We start from the raw sequence: 22,801 nt of genomic DNA, 5'->3' as shown, positions 1-22,801 counted from the left end.
AATTGAAAAAAGACGGAACCAGAGACAAATCTAAAATACCGGTAAATATGTTATTAATAGTATTGAATATTTATTAATAAAGCTTTTTTTGATAATATGCTGTATCCATAATTGCCTATCTTATTTGTCATAATCATTATTTTCTCTTCTATTTCTAGAGATATTTTCAACAGGAAACAAGATATTGTGACACCGACAGAAGAAGAAAAGTATTAACAAGGCTTGCCATGTTTTTTTTTTGTTTTCAATATTTTATTTGGTATAGTTAGATTTAGACCCATTCCCGCCATTAGGAAAAATAAGGTTTTTATTAGGCTTAGATATTTTTAATGTTATTCTAGCTTCTCAGGCACAGAACCATGAAAGGACTGGAAAAATTAGGAAAAGACGGATACAAGGAAAATCTACAAATTACATGTAAATATTTTTTACCAATTTTATTAGGCTTAGATATTGTTAATATTATCTTAGCTTCTCAGGCACAGAATTTTGAAGGCACTGACGAAATTGAAAAAAGACGGAACCAGAGACAAATCTAAAATACCGGTAAATATGTTATTATTATTATTGAATATTTATTAATAAAGCTTTTTTTGATAATATGCTGTATCCATATTTGCCTATCTTATTTTGTCATAATCATTATTGTCTCTTCTATTTTAGAGATATTTTCAACAGGAAACAAGATATTGTGACACCGACAAAAGAAAAAAAGTATTAACAGGGATCGCCATGGGTTTTTCACTGTTAACATTTTATTTGTTATAGATAGATTTAGACCCATTCCCGCCATTAGGAAAAATAAGGTTTTTATTAGGCTTAGATATTTTTAACGTTATTCTAGCTTCTCAGGCACAGAACTATGAAGGGACTGGAAAAATTAAGAAAAGACGGATACAAGGAAAATCTACAAATTACATGTAAATATTTTTTACCAATTTTATTAGGCTTAGATATTGTTATTATTATCTTAGCTTCTCAGGCACAGAATTTTGAGGGGCACTGAAGAAATTGAAAAAAGACGGAACCAGAGACAAATCTAAAATACTGGTAAATATGTTATTAATATTATTGAATATTTATTAATGAAGCTTTTTTTGATAATATGCTGTATCCATATTTGCCTATCTTATTTGTCATAATCATTATTTTCTCTTCTATTTTAGAGATATTTTCAACAGGAAACAAGATATTGTGACACCGACAGAAGAAGAAAAGTATTAACAAGGCTTGCCATGTTTTTTGTTTTGTTTTCAATATTTTATTTGGTATAGTTAGATTTAGACCCATTCCCGCCATTAGGAAAAATAGGGTTTTTATTAGGCTTAGATATTTTTAATGTTATTCTAGCTTCTCAGGCACAGAACCATGAAAGGACTGAAAAAATTAAGAAAAGACGGATACAAGGAAAATCTACAAATTACATGTAAATATTTTTTACCAATTTTATTAGGCTTAGATATTGTTAATATTATCTTAGCTTCTCAGGCACAGAATTTTGAAGGCACTGAAGAAATTGAAAAAAGACGGAACCAGAGACAAATCTAAAATACCGGTAAATATGTTATTATTATTATTGAATATTTATTAATAAAGCTTTTTTTGATAATATGCTGTATCCATATTTGCCTATCTTATTTTGTCATAATCATTATTTTCTCTTCTATTTTAGAGATATTTTCAACAGGAAACAAGATATTGTGACACCGACAAAAGAAGAAAAGTATTAACAGGGATCGCCATGGATTTTTCACTGTTAACATTTTATTTGTTATAGATAGATTTAGACCCATTCCCGCCATTAGGAAAAATAAGGTTTTTATTAGGCTTAGATATTTTTAATGTTAATCTAGCTTCTCAGGCACAGAACCATGAAAGGACTGGAAAAATTAAGAAAAGACGGATACAAGGAAAATCTACAAATTACATGTAAATATTTTTTACCAATTTTATTAGGCTTAGATATTGTTAATATTATCTTAGCTTCTCAGGCACAGAATTTTGAAGGCACTGAAGAAATTGAAAAAAGACGGAACCAGAGACAAATCTAAAATACCGGTAAATATGTTATTAATATTATTGAATATTTATTAATAAAGCTTTTTTTGATAATATGCTGTTATCATATTTGCCTATCTTATTTGTCATAACATTATTTTCTCTTCTATTTTAGAGATATTTTCAACAGGAAACAAGATATTGTGACACCGACAGAAGAAGAAAAGTATTAACAAGGCTTGCCATGTTTTTTTTTTTGTTTTCAATATTTTATTTGGTATAGTTAGATTTAGACCCATTCCCGCCATTAGGAAAAATAGGGTTTTTATTAGGCTTAGATATTTTTAATGTTATTCTAGCTTCTCAGGCACAGAACCATGAAAGGACTGGAAAAATTAAGAAAAGACGGATACAAGGAAAATCTACAAATTACATGTAAATATTTTTTACCAATTTTATTAGGCTTAGATATTGTTAATATTATCTTAGCTTCTCAGGCACAGAATTTTGAAGGCACTGAAGAAATTGAAAAAAGACGGAACCAGAGACAAATCTAAAATACCGGTAAATATGTTATTAATATTATTGAATATTTATTAATAAAGCTTTTTTTGATAATTTGCTGTTATCATATTTGCCTATCTTATTTGTCATAACATTATTTTCTCTTCTATTTTAGAGATATTTTCAACAGGAAACAAGATATTGTGACACCGACAGAAGAAGAAAAGTATTAACAAGGCTTGCCATGTTTTTTTTTTGTTTTCAATATTTTATTTGGTATAGTTAGATTTAGACCCATTCCCGCCATTAGGAAAAATAGGGTTTTTATTAGGCTTAGATATTTTTAATGTTATTCTAGCTTCTCAGGCACAGAACCATGAAAGGACTGGAAAAATTAAGAAAAGACGGATACAAGGAAAATCTACAAATTACATGTAAATATTTTTTACCAATTTTATTAGGCTTAGATATTGTTAATATTATCTTAGCTTCTCAGGCACAGAATTTTGAAGGCACTGAAGAAATTGAAAAAAGACGGAACCAGAGACAAATCTAAAATACCGGTAAATATGTTATTATTATTATTGAATATTTATTAATAATGCTTTTTTTGATAATATGCTGTATCCATATTTGCCTATCTTATTTTGTCATAATCATTATTTTCTCTTCTATTTTAGAGATATTTTCAACAGGAAACAAGATATTGTGACACCGAAAAAAGAAGAAAAGTATTAACAGGGATCGCCATGGATTTTTCACTGTTAACATTTTATTTGTTATAGATAGATTTAGACCCATTCCCGCCATTAGGAAAAATAAGGTTTTTATTAGGCTTAGATATTTTTAATGTTGTTCTAGCTTCTCAGGCACAGAACTATGAAGGGACTGGAAAAATTAAGAAAAGACGGATACAAGGAAAATCTACAAATTACATGTAAATATTTTTAACCAATTTTATTAGGCTTAGATATTGTTAATATTATCTTAGCTTCTCAGGCACAGAATTTTGAAGGCACTGAAGAAATTGAAAAAAGACGGAACCAGAGACAAATCTAAAATACCGGTAAATATGTTATTAATAGTATTGAATATTTATTAATAAAGCTTTTTTTGATAATATGCTGTATCCATAATTGCCTATCTTATTTGTCATAATCATTATTTTCTCTTCTATTTCTAGAGATATTTTCAACAGGAAACAAGATATTGTGACACCGACAGAAGAAGAAAAGTATTAACAAGGCTTGCCATGTTTTTTTTTTGTTTTCAATATTTTATTTGGTATAGTTAGATTTAGACCCATTCCCGCCATTAGGAAAAATAAGGTTTTTATTAGGCTTAGATATTTTTAATGTTATTCTAGCTTCTCAGGCACAGAACCATGAAAGGACTGGAAAAATTAGGAAAAGACGGATACAAGGAAAATCTACAAATTACATGTAAATATTTTTTACCAATTTTATTAGGCTTAGATATTGTTAATATTATCTTAGCTTCTCAGGCACAGAATTTTGAAGGCACTGACGAAATTGAAAAAAGACGGAACCAGAGACAAATCTAAAATACCGGTAAATATGTTATTATTATTATTGAATATTTATTAATAAAGCTTTTTTTGATAATATGCTGTATCCATATTTGCCTATCTTATTTTGTCATAATCATTATTGTCTCTTCTATTTTAGAGATATTTTCAACAGGAAACAAGATATTGTGACACCGACAAAAGAAAAAAAGTATTAACAGGGATCGCCATGGGTTTTTCACTGTTAACATTTTATTTGTTATAGATAGATTTAGACCCATTCCCGCCATTAGGAAAAATAAGGTTTTTATTAGGCTTAGATATTTTTAACGTTATTCTAGCTTCTCAGGCACAGAACTATGAAGGGACTGGAAAAATTAAGAAAAGACGGATACAAGGAAAATCTACAAATTACATGTAAATATTTTTTACCAATTTTATTAGGCTTAGATATTGTTATTATTATCTTAGCTTCTCAGGCACAGAATTTTGAGGGGCACTGAAGAAATTGAAAAAATACGGAACCAGAGACAAATCTAAAATACTGGTAAATATGTTATTAATATTATTGAATATTTATTAATAAAGCTTTTTTTGATAATATGCTGTATCCATATTTGCCTATCTTATTTGTCATAATCATTATTTTCTCTTCCCAAGATATTGTGACACCGACAGAAGAAGAAAAGTATTAACAAGGCTTGCCATGTTTTTTGTTTTGTTTTCAATATTTTATTTGATATAGTTAGATTTAGACCCATTCCCGCCATTAGGAAAAATAGGGTTTTTATTAGACTTAGATATTTTTAATGTTATTCTAGCTTCTCAGGCACAGAACCATGAAAGGACTGGAAAAATTAAGAAAAGACGGATACAAGGAAAATCTACAAATTACATGTAAATATTTTTTACCAATTTTATTAGGCTTAGATATTGTTAATATTATCTAGCTTCTCAGGCACAGAATTTTGAAGGCACTGAAGAAATTGAAAAAAGACGGAACCCGAGACAAATCTAAAATACCGGTAAATATGTTATTAGTATTATTGAATATTTATTAATAAAGCTTTTTTTGATAATATGCTGTATCCATATTTGCCTATCTTATTTTGTCATAATCATTATTTTCTCTTCTATTTTAGAGATATTTTCAACAGGAAACAAGATATTGTGACACCGACAAAAGAAGAAAAGTATTAACAGGGATCGCCATGGATTTTTCACTATTAACATTTTATTTGTTATAGATAGATTTAGACTCATTCCCGCCATTAGGAAAAATAAGGTTTTTATTAGGCTTAGATATTTTTAATGTTATTCTAGCTTCTCAGGCAGAGAACTATGAAGGGACTGGAAAAATTAGGAAAAGATGGATACAAGGAAAATCTACAAATTACATGTAAATATTTTTTACCAATTTTATTAGGCTTAGATATTGTTAATATTATCTAGCTTCTCAGGCACAGAATTTTGAAGGCACTGAAGAAATTGAAAAAAGACGGAACCCGAGACAAATCTAAAATACCGGTAAATATGTTATTAGTATTATTGAATATTTATTAATAAAGCTTTTTTTGATAATATGCTGTATCCATATTTGCCTATCTTATTTTGTCATAATCATTATTTTCTCTTCTATTTTAGAGATATTTTCAACAGGAAACAAGATATTGTGACACCGACAAAAGAAGAAAAGTATTAACAGGGATCGCCATGGATTTTTCACTATTAACATTTTATTTGTTATAGATAGATTTAGACTCATTCCCGCCATTAGGAAAAATAAGGTTTTTATTAGGCTTAGATATTTTTAATGTTATTCTAGCTTCTCAGGCAGAGAACTATGAAGGGACTGGAAAAATTAGGAAAAGATGGATACAAGGAAAATCTACAAATTACATGTAAATATTTTTTACCAATTTTATTAGGCTTAGATATTGGTAATATTATCTTAGCTTCTCAGGCACAGAATTTTGAAGGCACTGAAGAAATTGAAAAAAGACGGAACCAGAGACAAATCTAAAATACCGGTAAATATGTTATTAATATTATTGAATATTTATTAATAAAGCTTTTTTTGATAATATGCTGTATCCATATTTGCCTATCTTATTTGTCATAATCATTATTTTCTCTTCTATTTTAGAGATATTTTCAACAGGAAACAAGATATTGTGACACTGACAGAAGAAGAAAAGTATTAACAAGGCTTGCCATGTTTTTTGTTTTGTTTTCAATATTTTATTTGGTATAGTTAGATTTAGACCCATTCCCGCCATTAGGAAAAATAGGGTTTTTATTAGGCTTAGATATTTTTAATGTTATTCTAGCTTCTCAGGCACAGAACCATGAAAGGACTGGAAAAATTAAGAAAAGACGGATACAAGGAAAATCTACAAATTACATGTAAATATTTTTTACCAATTTTATTAGGCTTAGATATTGGTAATATTATCTTAGCTTCTCAGGCACAGAATTTTGAAGGCACTGAAGAAATTGAAAAAAGACGGAACCAGAGACAAATCTAAAATACCGGTAAATATGTTATTATTATTATTGAATATTTATTAATAAAGCTTTTTTTGATAATATGCTGTATCCATATTTGCCTATCTTATTTTGTCATAATCATTATTTTCTCTTCTATTTTAGAGATATTTTCAACAGGAAACAAGATATTGTGACACCGACAAAAGAAGAAAAGTATTAACAGGGATCGCCATGGATTTTTCACTGTTAACATTTTATTTGTTATAGATAGATTTAGACCCATTCCCGCCATTAGGAAAAATAAGGTTTTTATTAGGCTTAGATATTTTTAATGGTATTCTAGCTTCTCAGGCACAGAACTATGAAGGGACTGGAAAAATTAAGAAAAGACGGATACAAGGAAAATCTACAAATTACATGTAAATATTTTAACCAATTTTATTAGGCTTAGATATTGTTAATATTATCTTAGCTTCTCAGGCACAGAATTTTGAAGGCACTGAAGAAATTGAAAAAAGACGGAACCAGAGACAAATCTAAAATACCGGTAAATATGTTATTAATAGTATTGAATATTTATTAATAAAGCTTTTTTTGATAATATGCTGTATCCATATTTGCCTATCTTATTTGTCATAATCATTATTTTCTCTTCTATTTTAGAGATATTTTCAACAGGAAACAAGATATTGTGACACCGACAGAAGAAGAAAAGTATTAACAAGGCTTGCCATGTTTTTTTTTTGTTTTCAATATTTTATTTGGTATAGTTAGATTTAGACCCATTCCCGCCATTAGGAAAAATAGGGTTTTTATTAGGCTTAGATATTTTTAATGTTATTCTAGCTTCTCAGGCACAGAACCATGAAAGGACTGGAAAAATTAAGAAAAGACGGATACAAGGAAAATCTACAAATTACATGTAAATATTTTTTACCAATTTTATTAGGCTTAGATATTGTTAATATTATCTTAGCTTCTCAGGCACAGAATTTTGAAGGCACTGAAGAAATTGAAAAAAGACGGAACCAGAGACAAATCTAAAATACCGGTAAATATGTTATTATTATTATTGAATATTTAATAATAAAGCTTTTTTTGATAATATGCTGTATCCATATTTGCCTATCTTATTTTGTCATAATCATTATTGTCTCTTCTATTTTAGAGATTTTCAACAGGAAACAATATATTGTGACACCGACAAAAGAAGAAAAGTATTAACAGGGATCGCCATGGGTTTTTCACTGTTAACATTTTATTTGTTATAGATAGATTTAGACCCATTCCCGCCATTAGGAAAAATAAGGTTTTTATTAGGCTTAGATATTTTTAATATTATTTTAGCTTCTCAGGCACAGAACTATGAAGGGACTGGAAAAATTAAGAAAAGACGGATACAAGGAAAATCTACAAATTACATGTAAATATTTTTTACCAATTTTATTAGGCTTAGATATTGTTAATATTATCTTAGCTTCTCAGGCACAGAATTTTGAAGGCACTGAAGAAATTGAAAAAATACGGAACCAGAGACAAATCTAAAATACTGGTAAATATGTTATTAATATTATTGAATATTTATTAATAAAGCTTTTTTTGATAATATGCTGTATCCGTATTTGCCTATCTTATTTGTCATAATCATTATTTTCTCTTCTATTTTAGAGATATTTTCAACAGGAAACAAGATATTGTGACACCGACAGAAGAAGAAAAGTATTAACAAGGCTTGCCATGTTTTTTGTTTTGTTTTCAATATTTTATTTGGTATAGTTAAGATTTGGACCCATTCCCGCCATTAGGAAAAATAGGGTTTTTATTAGACTTAGATATTTTTAATGTTATTCTAGCTTCTCAGGCACAGAACCATGGAAGGACTGGAAAAATTAAGAAAAGACTGATACAAGGAAAATCTACAAATTACATGTAAATATTTTTTACCAATTTTGTTAGGCTTAGATATTGTTAATTTTATCTTAGCTTCTCAGGCACAGAATTTTGAAGGCACTGGAGAAATTGAAAAAAGACGGAACCCGAGACAAATCTAAAATACCGGTAAATATGTTATTAATATTATTGAATATTTATTAATAAAGCTTTTTTTGATAATATGCTGTATCCATATTTGCCTATCTTATTTTGTCATAATCATTATTTTCTCTTCTATTTTAGAGATATTTTCAACAGGAAACCAGATATTGTGACACCGACAAAAGAAGAAAAGTATTAACAGGGATCGCCATGGATTTTTCACTGTTAACATTTTATTTGTTATAGATAGATTTAGACCCATTCCCGTCACTAGGAAAAATAAGGTTTTTATTAGGCTTAGATATTTTTAATGTTATTCTAGCTTCTCAGGCACAGAACTATGAAGGGACTGGAAAAATTAAGAAAAGACGGATACAAGGAAAATCTACAAATTACATGTAAATATTTTTTACCAATTTTATTAAACTTAGATATTGTTAATATTATCTTAGCTTCTCAGGCACAGAATTTTGAAGGCACTGAAGAAATTGAAAAAAGACGGAATCAGAGACAAATCTAAAATACCGGTAAATTTGTTATTAATATTATTGAATATTTATTAATAACGCTTTTTTTGATAATATGCTGTATCCATATTTGCCTATCTTATTTGTCATAATCATTATTTTCTCTTCTATTTTAGAGATATTTTCAACAGGAAACAAGATATTGTGACACCGACAGAAGAAGAAAAGTATTAACAAGGCTTGCCATGTTTTTTGTTTTGTTTTCAATATTTTATTTGGTATAGTTAGATTTAGACCCATTCCCGCCATTAGGAAAAATAGGGTTTTTATTAGACTTAGATATTTTTAATGTTATTCTAGCTTCTCAGGCACAGAACCATGAAAGGACTGGAAAAATTAAGAAAAGATGGATACAAGGAAAATCTACAAATTACATGTAAATATTTTTTACCAATTTTATTAGGCTTAGATATTGTTAATATTATCTTAGCTTCTCAGGCACAGAATTTTGAAGGCACTGAAGAAATTGAAAAAAGACGGAACCCGAGACAAATCTAAAATACCGGTAAATATGTTATTAATATTATTGAATATTTATTAATAAAGCTTTTTTTGATAATATGCTGTATCCATATTTGCCTATCTTATTTTGTCATAATCATTATTTTCTCTTCTATTTTAGAGATATTTTCAACAGGAAACAAGATATTGTGACACCGACAAAAGAAGAAAAGTATTAACAGGGATCGCCATGGATTTTTCACTGTTAACATTTTATTTGTTATAGATAGATTTAGACCCATTCCCGTCATTAGGAAAAATAAGGCTTTTATTAGGCTTGGATATTTTTAATGTTATTCTAGCTTCTCAGGCACAGAACTATGAAGGGACTGGAAAAATTAAGAAAAGACGGATACAAGGAAAATCTACAAATTACATGTCAATATTTTTTACCAATTTTATTAGGCTTAGATATTGTTAATATTATCTTAGCTTCTCAGGCACAGAATTTTGAAGGCACTGAAGAAATTGAAAAAAGACGGAACCAGAGACAAATCTAAAATACCGGTAAATATGTTATTAATATTATTGAATATTTATTAATAAAGCTTTTTTTGATAATATGCTGTATCCATATTTGCCTATCTTATTTGTCATAATCATTATTTTCTCTTCTATTTTAGAGATATTTTCAACAGGAAACAATATATTGTGACACCGACAGAAGAAGAAAAGTATTAACAAGGCTTGCCATGTTTTTTGTTTTGTTTTCAATATTTTATTTGGTATAGTTAGATTTAGACCCATTCCCGCCATTAGGAAAAATAGGGTTTTTATTAGGCTTAGATATTTTTAATGTTATTCTAGCTTCTCAGGCACAGAACCATGAAAGGACTGGAAAAATTAAGAAAAGACGGATACAAGGAAAATCTACAAATTACATGTAAATATTTTTTACCAATTTTATTAGGCTTAGATATTGTTAATATTATCTTAGCTTCTCAGGCACAGAATTTTGAAGGCACTGAAGAAATTGAAAAAAGACGGAACCAGAGACAAATCTAAAATACCGGTAAATATGTTATTATTATTATTGAATATTTATTAATAAAGCTTTTTTTGATAATATGCTGTATCCATATTTGCCTATCTTATTTTGTCATAATCATTATTTTCTCTTCTATTTTAGAGATATTTTCAACAGGAAACAAGATATTGTGACACCGACAAAAGAAGAAAAGTATTAACAGGGGTCGCCATGGCTTTTTTACTATGAACATTTTATTTGTTATAGATAGATTTAGACTCATTCCCGCCATTAGGAAAAATAGGGTTTTTATTAGGCTTAGATATTTTTAATGTTATTCTAGCTTCTTAGGCACAGAACTATGAAGGGACTGGAAAAATTAAGAAAAGACGAATACAAGGAAAATCTACAAATTACATGTAAATATTTTTACCAAATTTATTAGGCTTAGATATTTTTTATGATAAGAAGTTATGATAAGAAGTTCCATTAGGAGAATTTTATTAAAAGTTCGATTTTATTGAATATTTTATTAAATGATATTTTTTTCAGAAGATTGCTTACCAAGAAATAGAAGAAGCCGAACAATATCTGTGAAGACAATCACGATAAGGTATAATATAATGCATTAATGACTGGGTTTTTATAATATTGGTAAAGTCTTGTTTCCCAAATTAGTTAATTCGTTTGGAATTTAAATATGGGCATAGGGCGTTTCAGATTTTTCTGGAGCGCGATAGGACCCCATCAACAAGTCCTAACGAGTGGAAAAACCGACACCTCTTGGGTCCACATGGAAGATCGGTATTTTATTTTGACCATTTACAAAATACTTTTTTATTTTAAATATTAAAAAATACAATGTTACTATTTGCAATGAATATATATTACTTATTTTTTCATTAAATATGTGACTACTGCACTTACTTTGCAATATGTTTTAGTTGTATTTTGCATATATATAATAAATGAAAAAATAGATCTGTTTAATAAAATAACGATTTTGACTGTTTTGTTCTATACCGTATCGAAATGGCAGATCTAGTCGGGCTATTGAATTATATAAATCTACCCAGCAATTGTCTGTATTAGACAAATATTATAAGTTCGCAATTGATGAGGGTTCCCGAAAGACTACAAAGAAATGCATTGAAAGGTCTCCAAGAAAATGGGTGAATTTTACTTTGCAACTTCATGCATGGGTAGTGAGCATAGTCGGTGTTATATTGAAACGTGGGTGAGCATAGTTAGTTTTACTTTGCAACTTCATGCATAGCAGTTTTGCAACTTCATGAATGGGTGAGAGTTTTACTATGTAACTTCATGCATGAGTGAACATCACTTCATGCATAGATGAATGTAGTCAGATTTACTTTATAACTTCCGTCAATTTTACTTTGTAACATATAGTGAGCGTAGTCAGTTTTAGTTTGTAACGTCATGCATGAGTGAGCATAGCCATTTTTACTTTGTAACGTCATGAATAGCTGAGCGTAGTCAGTTTTACAATGTTATGTCATTCATGGGTGAGCGTAGTCAGTTTTACTTTGTAACTTCATGCATGAGTGAGCATAGTCAGTTTTACCTTGTAACTTCATGCATGAGTGAGCATAGTCAGTTTTACTTAGTAACTTCATGCAAGGGTCAGCGAATCAGTTTTACTTAGCAACTTCATGCATGAGTGAGCATAGTCGTGAGCATAGTCAAGTTTTACTTTGTAACTTCATGCATGGGTCAGCGAATCAGTTTTACTTAGTAACTTCATGCATGGGTGAGCATGGTCAGTTTTACTTTGTAACTTTATGCATGGGCGAGCGTAGTCAGTTTTACTCTGTAAATTCATGCATGAGTGAGCATAGTCAGTTTTACTTTGTAACTTCATGCATGAGTGAGCATAGTCAGTTTTACTTTGTAACTTCATGCATGGATGAGCATAGTCAGTTTTACTTAGTAACTTTATGCATGGGTCAGCGAATCAGTTTTACTTAGTAACTTCATGCATGAGTGAGCATAGTCAGTTTTACTTTGTAACTTCATGCATGGGTCAGCAAATCAGTTTTACTTAGTAACTTCATGCATGAGTGAGCATAGTCAGTTTCACTTTGTAACTTCATGCATGAGTGAGCATAGTCAGTTTTACTTTGTAACTTCATGCTTGGGAGGGCGTAGTCAGTTTTACCTTGGAACTTCATGCATGGGAGAGCGTAGTCAGATTTACTTTTTAACTTCGTGCATGGGAGAGCGTAGTCAGTTTTACTTTGGAACTTCATTCATGAGTGAGCATATTCAGTTTCACTTTGTAACTTCATGCATGAGTGAGCACAGTCAGTTTTACTTTGTAACTTCATGCATGGGTGAGCGTGGTCAGTTTTACTTTGTAACTTCATGCATGAGTGAGAATAGTCAGTTTTACCTTGTAACTTCACGCATTTTGTAACTTCATGCATGAGTGAGAGTAGTCAGTTTTACTTTGGAACTTCATGCATGAGTGAGCAAAGTCAGTTTTACGTTGGAACTTCATACATGGGGTTGACTTTGTAACTTCATGCATGGGGTGAGCGTACTTTGTAGCTTTATGCGTGGGTGATCATAGTCAGTTATACTTTGTAACATCATGCATGAATGAGCGTAGTCAGTTTTACCTTGTAACATACTCAGTTTTAATATAAAACTTCATGCGTCGGTGAGCGTATTCAGTTTCACTTTGTAATGTCATTCATGCATGAGTGAGCTTAGTCAGTTTCACTTTGTAACGTCATGTATGAGTGAGCGTAGTCAGTTCACATTTTTAACGTCATGCATGAGTGAGCGTAGTCAGTTTTACTTTCTAATGTCATGCATGAGTGCACTAAGTCAGTTTACTTTGTAACGTCATGCATAAGTGAGCATGGTCAGTTTTACTTTGTAACGCCATGCATGAGTGAGCGTAGTCAGTTTTACTTTGTAACTTCATGCATGGGTGAACGTAGAAACACCAAAGAAATTGCTGACTAGCATGACAGAGTATAGCAAGTTAAAAACCATAAACGGGGGATTCGATTTTCGTGCTTGGGAAGAATCAGATAAAATAAATATTTGACGAGAGAGTCGTGCTTGAGGAGACCCAATAAAATTTATATTTGACAAAAGAGAGACACCACCATAAGTATATCTCATTCTGCATGTACACTTGTGCAAGTGATCATTTCTATAAAAAAAATTCTTTCCAGGGTCACTTTGGCGACGATCTCCATGTTTAAACCAGAAACGTGGCAATTTATAACAACCAATTTCGACGCGCAGTTTAGTACATATATGTTGAGCAATACAACAGAGTGTGTCAATATGATATGTAGGGTATAAGCGACTTAGTACTTATGATGAGTATCTACATTCTACAAGAAGCCTATAACGTGTTGGGCGGTGATATTTTGCGCTATTAACTTCCTTTGATGTATAACCTGCCAGATTTCTCGATAATTAAAAACTCCACCACTTTGAATATGATTGAAATATATTGCAGTCGATGAAATGCCGACAAGTAAATGTGATGAATGAAACAAGAAAATTGTGTGGTGATAAAAACAAATGATTCCAGTATCGTAGATATAGACGTGTGAATAATTTTTGCAATGTAGAGGGCCCAATAAATGGATATAGTAATGTTGAGAGTTGCTAAAGTTTACGACCAACCCAGCAGGCAGGTTAAAACATACTTTATTCTAAAATATGCAAACAATAGCAACATTAAATTATGCAAAATAAATCAAACTCCTAACACTAAATAAATAGTAAACAGCCGACTGGCAATGATTCAAAATAATAAATAAACAAGAATGAGAGAAAAAGAAAAGATCTCTAAAGGGTTTTATTTACGCCGACGGCCCCATTCCTGCCCACAAACAGATGTGAAATTGTTTCAAAAAAGCGAGTAATTTATGAGCGGACAACCAAATAACAAAGCTCAATGACCGATATCTTGAAATAAACCCTGTCAAATATATACAAAATAAAACAAAGAAACTTTGTCTGTAACATGCTACGTCGAGATGGTAATCAATTAATTTTAGTCTCTGCTTAAGATACTTATTTACCCCAATGTCAGGCATTCAAACTTGCACAAGGTTTTAAAATGCCAGATCAAGCCCCATAAACGGCGTTCCAGAAATGTGTGTACAAATATGGGGGTAACTAATTTTGTTGGGCCACTTTACATCAAGGACAAAAACCTATGTTAAGGAGTATATTTACTTGGCCAACACAGGCAGCCCGATTTCAAAATATAACTAAAATAAGGAAAATCTGAATGAAGGTATGGCTTAACCCAGTTCACATACTACGGAAATATATAACTTATAAAATTATGGCATTGTGTAAAATATGAACCAACTTGCAATTTTATTTACAATTACCAGAATAATAATGAACGTGAAAGACTTCTAACATTTTCCCCCCATGCTTGTTTTTTGTCACAATATTCAAACATAGGTGAAGCAAGTATTTGCCTGAAGCAAAGGGCTAAGATTTTTTGCAATCTTGTAATTTCCATGACATACGATGCATCTGTTATTGAAGCTGACGTTTGCTATCTGTGCCCAAATCGTACGGTAGCCTACTTTCAGTTGATTAATTTTTGCTGCCATAGTTTCGGAAGAATCACAAAGTTGCAAAATAATCGCAATAACGTTTGTAAATTAGATTGTAGTCTATTATTTATAGGTCAAGAGCAGTGGAATGAAACGTAATGAAGACTTGGATAATGCTGTCAGAAGAAAGAAACATATATAGTCCAGTACCGACAGGCTGTGGCTGCTAGGACGTGTTACCGTAAATGATTGGGAACCACTGCATTAAGTAATAGAATCAGGTGCTTCTGGCAATAATGAAAATGGGCACCACAGAAATATCTGCACTTTTAGTAATTTCCACAGACGATTTTTCAATAGGCTCAGTGTTTAGAATTAGACTAATTGGCAGATTCGAATCAGTCAAACGAGATATACCTCGATATTGGCCGGTTGAAATAAAATACTCAAATAATAACTTGAATCTGTTTGTGAAGGATGAAAAAGCTGACTGAACGTAAGAAATTTGGTTCGCGGATTCACTTCTAAAATTATCTTACGCATCTTTTCGCAATTACGCACTTTTATCGAAAAAACTAAAATGATCAAGAGCTAAAACGAGATATCATTTTATTTCCACGAATACTGTAAAAGTGTAAAGCAAACGCAAACGATAGTTTCAGATGAACGACTTCCATTCATCTATAACAACACTTCCTTTAAAACAATCCAGTATGTGTATTGTAATTTTTGAGAGTTAATTAGCCTAGTCTTGGGTTGTCATGCGTGACGTTATTGTTATTGAATAAGCTAGATTCTGATACACCAGGGCAGGGCAGGATCAGCACACGATACAGGTGGTCGTGGTAAAAAGGGAGGGCATGACAGCAGGCCAAGAAACATAAAAATGGTGGTGGTATAAACCTGGGTAGAGAATAGAAATCAGCGAGTGCGGTCCCGCGGACGAAAATAATAAAAACGAGCAAGCAAATCGTCAGTCGATAAATAATACAATACAAGTAAAATGAAATATGGCGAACTAGGCGACCACATACACCACATAACGTTTGCACCTAATATATGACTAAGTATTCGACTTCGGTACTCCCGAAGTATGTAAACCAATATGGCGGGCACCGGAACGAAGTATGTGTATCAGGTTAGGGTTAGGCCATAATTTTATTCCAATTTTCCTTATTTTGTTTTATTTCAAGTTAGGGGACTAGCTAAGATACTCTCGTAGTATTTCTACCTGAAATTCTGGCCTAACCCCAACGTGGTACATATACTACGTTCCGGTGTCCGTCATCTTGTTACGCATACTTAAGGAGCACCGGCTATCATGTCCATCTATTTGAGTATCGTTCTTTTATTATTTCAAATATAGTCTGATGGTGAAGATGAATAGAAGGAGGTAAAGTAATTGCTGACGTGTAAGTATGTCCATAGTGCAATATACTGCAAGGAAGTATTGGCTGAAGCAATGAGGTAGCTAGTGGCACATTCTAGAGCGCATATGCTGTAGGCAATATGCTTTGTGTATGAAAAAAGTGCAAAGCGAAATAAAGATCGCGGAAAATCGACTTTCAAAGTATACAATGCAGTAAATTTCTACTAGACTCAGTATAGCGAGCGACTCATACGTTGAGTAAGTCTGTTGGCGGTTTTCTAATTTGGTGTTGGCCTAATATAATTTGGTGACGTTTCAATGCAGACAAACTTAATCAAGGAATAATGATATTGTAAGAACGCTGGCGTATAATGAAAAATATTATTACAGGGTAAAATCAAATCTAGAAACACATTTATTTATAGAAGTTTGACATTCCTCAAATTCTCGTCTTTGTTCATGTGTCGCAATTCGAAAAATATTCTTTTCCTTTGATGTGTTTGAATAGCTGAGTCAATTAACTGGCCAAGTTTAATTTAAGTCGCCAATCCGAATCAATAAAAAAAGATAGTTCCCAGGTTATTCGTTCCTAATGCGAAGTCTTGAATAATTAGAAAAGTCATAAGCATCTCGAACAGTGATTATCAAAATTTTAATATATATCGTAATTTCTACAGTCTGTACGGCAAAGTATATTATATTTCCAAACCGCGTAACTATATGACCAGGCTCATTGACTAGATTCAAGCATTGAATTTCCAACTTTTTCGCGGAATATAATGATTCAAGGCTCTCTCAATTCTTTTCTCACACAATTTAGATGAATCGTTTAATTTTAGAAAGTTAGATAAGTCTTTGGCAATATTTAATTAAGCAACTTCACAAAAGGGTAATTTACCCTGTACAAAGATCTGCATAATGAATTTCAACACTTGTGACAGGAGCCGTTGTAAGTTAGGTAGAAGTTGTCTATTTTCGTATATAATTTTTGATAAAATTATAACGCACTATAATGTTTTTGTTTCTAATAAATACGTGCATCCCGCCCTTTCTTTACCTCATATATATTTTGACATTTCAGTTTTGTAATGCGAGAATTATCCTCTTTTACTTTTCAAGTTGACCTGATATGACTCAACACGGTATGTAACTATGATTTTTACAATATAATATATATTTCCCATTATTTGTTCTTTCAGGGAAAAAATGGGCTTGAAAAATATTCGCAAAGGGTTGGAGATATCGTTCAACTCTTCTTATCATATAACGAGGTATTAAAAAAGCTATTGTGTACATTCCAACATCTTGTTCAATATTTGTATTTGTATCCTTGCGGTTGACATACAGACAAAACAAAATTAATCAAAATTACACGAAGAATGTATTACGGGAACAAAACAAAACAGCACCATTTGTTTTGTGAATTATTGAGGAGCTTTAAAAAAATCATCCAATTAGTTTTTGATTTTCTAAAGAATTCTTTACGGCTTTATGCTTAGCAAGAGTTATTTGCAAACTTCAGAATTTGAAATTCAGCTACAAAGCAACAACATTAAAAAATTTAGTTAGATAGCAAGATTTCATTTTAGGTAAATAATGATGCATCATTCACTATAACAGATATTACTAAAGTTGTAGGAGCAATTTACAAGGTAAGGAAAATATTACATTTGGGATATTGTCGTTGAATAGCCATAAATTTGACTTGATATTAAAAATATTAAAATATTTTTTTGGTATTATTTGCTATACACTATCAAATACATCTATTTTGAATCAAGTTTCAATTTGAGAAACAAACAAAAAAATGGAAAATTTCTCATGTTTTTCAGAATATAATCTTATATTACACGCAATGGGTCAGTAAACCAGTTGAAAACTCCTGTCTGTGTTGTATTGTGTTCGAGCATTTTCTGGAAAAGGGCGAATGCCGCTTAATCTACGTTGTAATTGTTTGCACCAAAATTGTTCAGGGAAGAAATATTGTTGGCGGTGAAAATCTCTTGAACTTGTCCCATCCAATTCGTTTTCAATCATTTCCAAAATTATATAATTCTGTCAGTGTTCATCAACCCTGTTAAAGATGTTAATGACGTTATTTTCCAGAATTCGTATGACCCAGCCGATGAAGAATATATCATAAATGAATTCCCTCGGCGATTAAATGAGGCAGCGAATACAAATATTGAATAGAAGTTGATTTTTCGTCGGGAATATATGCTAACAAAGCCGGCTTCGTAGAAAACTAAAATCGAATGAGGAATCTATTAGCGTTGGTTGGCTATGCCTGATAACTAAATATTAATGAAAATAAAGCTGACCAATTGAAACAGACAATCTTAAACGAGAACTTTCACAGTTATGAGTTTGAAATCTTACACTAAATGTAGATATAATGAGATTTTTTGTACGTTTTAGTGAGTTTTTTGGTAGTTTTTGCATGTTTTAGCTTGATAAATGACAAATAACGATCAATGTGTTTGGACAATATTCTATACAAATATTAAATAGAAGTTGATTTTTCGTCGGGAATATATGCTAACAAAGCAGGCTTCATAGAAAACTAAATTCGAATGAGGAATCTATTAGTCTTGGTTGGCTATGCCTGATAACTAAATATTAATGAAAATAAAGCTGACAAATTGAAACAGACAATCTAAAACGGAAACTTTCTCAGTTATGAGTGTGAAATCTTACACTAAATGTAGATATAGTGAGATTTTTGTACGTTTTAGTGAGTTTTTTGATAGTTTTTGCATGTTTTAGCTTGATAAATGACAAATAACGATCAATGTGTTTGGACAATAAAAGTGCTTGTTTTGTATTGCACTGTTTACCTATACTTGACACTATTGTGGCCCACAAACAATACAAAAATAATTGTGGTGCCCGCGTGTACCCAGTGTATATAGAATACGTCAGCGTCGGAAAGTTCTCAACAACTTTTATCATTTTTTTGCTGTTCCGGTGAAGATATCCGGTCGATATCTTTTGTTAAGTCACTTTCATATCTCTTCCTATCTCTATTCATGAATCGATATTTTTTTCCGTCTATGTAATCAGAATGTAGAAGAAACGTTTTAAAACTGTTTTTTCCGATATTGTAATCGTACAAATGTGATGATACTCCACGTTCGGTTGATTTATAGTCGATGTTTACAGCACATCCTGCGATACTGTCGATCGTTATGTTAGTATTTAGAACATTGAACCATTCTCCGTTTGATATGTCTCCGTTCAGCTGATGCGCCGAATCATGTCCCTGAACACTTTACTCATTGCTGCCATACGTTGCAGTTAAAAATATGAAAACATGAGAGAACATGAAGCCAAAAAATAAAATGTTCCTTCCCATCTTCACCAACCAACAATAAAATTATTCGGGTACAGTTGTTTGCCAGGGCAACCTGTGAAAACTCAATGCTGCTGGATGCAAGAGAATAACATGTAGTTTTGCTTTATGTGTTTTTTCATTCCGATTGTAATGATATTGAAGATTGTAATGATATGATATTTTTCAAGCAAGGAATGTATATCGATATACCGTGAATTCACACGACCATCTGATGTATGTTTTCTAGGCATATATATGATAGAACCAATTTTAAGCATATCTTGAATGCATATTTCAAATCCATATTATGTAGTTTCTATAATCAGTATAAATAAATCTATATCTTATCTTAGGAAAAGTTTCGACAAGTTCTATTTCAATATCTCGTTGTTTTGGTAAAATTGCAACTATACCGCCTTCAAAGCCAATTTCCATTTTTTCTAAATTTCTATATATCAACCGATATTTTCCGTCATCTATATATTTATAATAAACTGGAATTTTTTTGTATTTTTTTCGTTCGATGTTGTGCCAATCGTATCAGCAAATCCTCCGCGCTTGGGTGATTTGTAATTGCCCATTGCCATACATACTTTTATCCTTAGTAATGCAGGTGACAGGGGTACCATCCAGACAAATGCAAAGGATAAATAGCAGCAAACTTGTGAATGATATATCTATTTTCATCTTTAGCAACCAACGTTAAATTGTTGAATCCTTGCGTCTGTCGCTACGACAAGAAGGGCATAATCATGATATGTTCCTTGTTTGCGCGTTTTATTGATTGCAAAAGAAACATGAAATGATTTGTCGGAAACATTTTTTCGTACAGGGTCTGTAATCTCAAAAAACATACACTATCATCGCATAATTTTGTATGTAGCTAATCAATTGACACGCAGCCCCTGCTCACAGCAACTATAGGGTAATCTATGTCATCCATGCAAACCACGGGAATTTGCACTACAAATATGAATTTTTATTTGGAGAAATTGGAGAATTTGGAGAAATTGGAAACAGGCTTTGAAGGCGACATTGATGTAATCTTACCAAAACAACGTAAAATTGAAGAAGAATTTGTTGAAAATTATTCAAAGATAAGATATAGATTTATCTATATATACTGATTATAAAAATTACATAATGAATGCAAAATATATTGACAAAAACATCGAAGGAAACTCGAGAGGGGTTGGGTAGGCATGCGCAATCGATATCCGACTGCAGAAAATTTTTTGCGAGTCTTGAACAAAATGATTGAAATAGGAAATGGATGGAATGCCGTATAATATTGTATTTTTAAATTTGTATATGTAGAAAACTAATAAAAATATTTTTTCCGAAGAACGATGTGTTGTATGACATTACTCTCTCTAAAATATTCAGTGGAGTGTTAAAATATATTCAAGTCAACTTTTATCTTTGATGAGTAGTTAAATACTTGATATATATATTATACAGGGTGCCTCAAAGTAAGTAAGGGAAGGTGGGCCACGGGGCACAACAGAAAATCAACTCTCACACTATACCCGAAATCAGGTCTGCGGTTCAATTTTTGAATCCGCCCTTCGTAGAGTTACAACGTCCTCGCAAACGGACAACGGCTGTGGGCGACGTAAGTTATGAGATAAAATTTGTTTGGAGGTTTGAAACTAAAATTTTAGCATTGAAGTTTTATTGTTTTTCTACCATAGCCTTTCCAACATGACAAACCAACGTCTGATATTTTTCAGCTTCAGTCCGCTGTAAAACATTCAAAACGTTGGCGTTTCGATGTGCATTCCTAATCTCGACGTGGGGTAGTCTGAAAATATTATTTCCCTGTGGGGAACAATGGACCGGGGTTTAGTGGGACATGCTCCACTGGGCACAATTCGACAGTTTTTGATTCATCAAGTGCTTGGAAGTCTAGAAATGCGTTATGTTTTGAGCACTATTAGGTTACCTTTTGACCCATAGCTCAATATGAAATGTAAACCAGATTCAATTTGTTTTGATGCAGGTTCGAAAAAGTAAATAACTTGCCTTTGGTCGGAATTAGAAATTTTGCTTGGTAATATATAAATGCCGGTTTTATTTTAAATATTACATCATTGTTTTTGTTCTTTTTGAATGTCCCCAGGGCCTGTCCGAATGTGTCCCACAAGTGGAACACTTGACAGACGTTTTTAAAAGCATTTGTGAAAAGATGTGTGTCGCTAGAGAATTTCTTAGTTAATATTACTTTGCCTTCCTAATTTATATGCTTCTTGCAAACAGCAATTTTTCACCTCATTTCTTGGGTCAATCTCCTTGTTATTCTGAGGGTTGTTGAAAAATGCAAACAATATCTAAATTTTACTTTTAGGATGTTTCCTGATGAAATGAACGCTCTATGATGAGTACCTGAAAAGAAAATCGTAATTAAAAGTGTATACTTACTTTTGAGACACCCTGTATATATATATGCTTTATATTTAGGCTTACGTCCCGTTTTAAGCGGGACATTCCCACTTTTTCACGTCTTGTCCCGGCGTCCCGACCGTTCAGCCAAAAGTTCCGGTTTGGCGTCAAGTCAGCATAATACACGAACATAACCAATTAGCATGTTCTTGGTACTGTTGTTGCTGTGTAGCATGCCGGAAGCCTATACTTACTGAAGGCGGTTTTGTTTGTTCCGTTGTTTTCCGCTAACATTGTTGGCGGTTCATTGGTACAATTTGTTACGTGTAATCCCTGTACGTCAAGAGGTTGCTAGTCAGCAGGACGTAAAAGTCGTACGCAAGAATGTAACATCGAACAACGTCTTTTTAAAAAAAGTGTTATCTACAGAACAATATGGTTGGGCGAATGGGTGAATTATCATTGCTTGAAAGCGTACATAAAAAATTCTAAATTCGAATTATTTTGTATCGTTAGTAAACAGTAATATAGAGTATAATAAGTAAATTCTCATTGCTTGAAAGCGGCAGGCAATTTTATTATTCTTTTTCTTTTTGCTGTAC

This window comes from Styela clava, chromosome 13 (genome assembly GCF_964204865.1).
Source record: "Styela clava chromosome 13, kaStyClav1.hap1.2, whole genome shotgun sequence".
NCBI classification, from domain to species: domain Eukaryota; kingdom Metazoa; phylum Chordata; class Ascidiacea; order Stolidobranchia; family Styelidae; genus Styela; species Styela clava.
The sequence above is the reverse complement of the archived record's forward strand: the minus strand, read 5'-3'. Positions refer to the sequence as shown.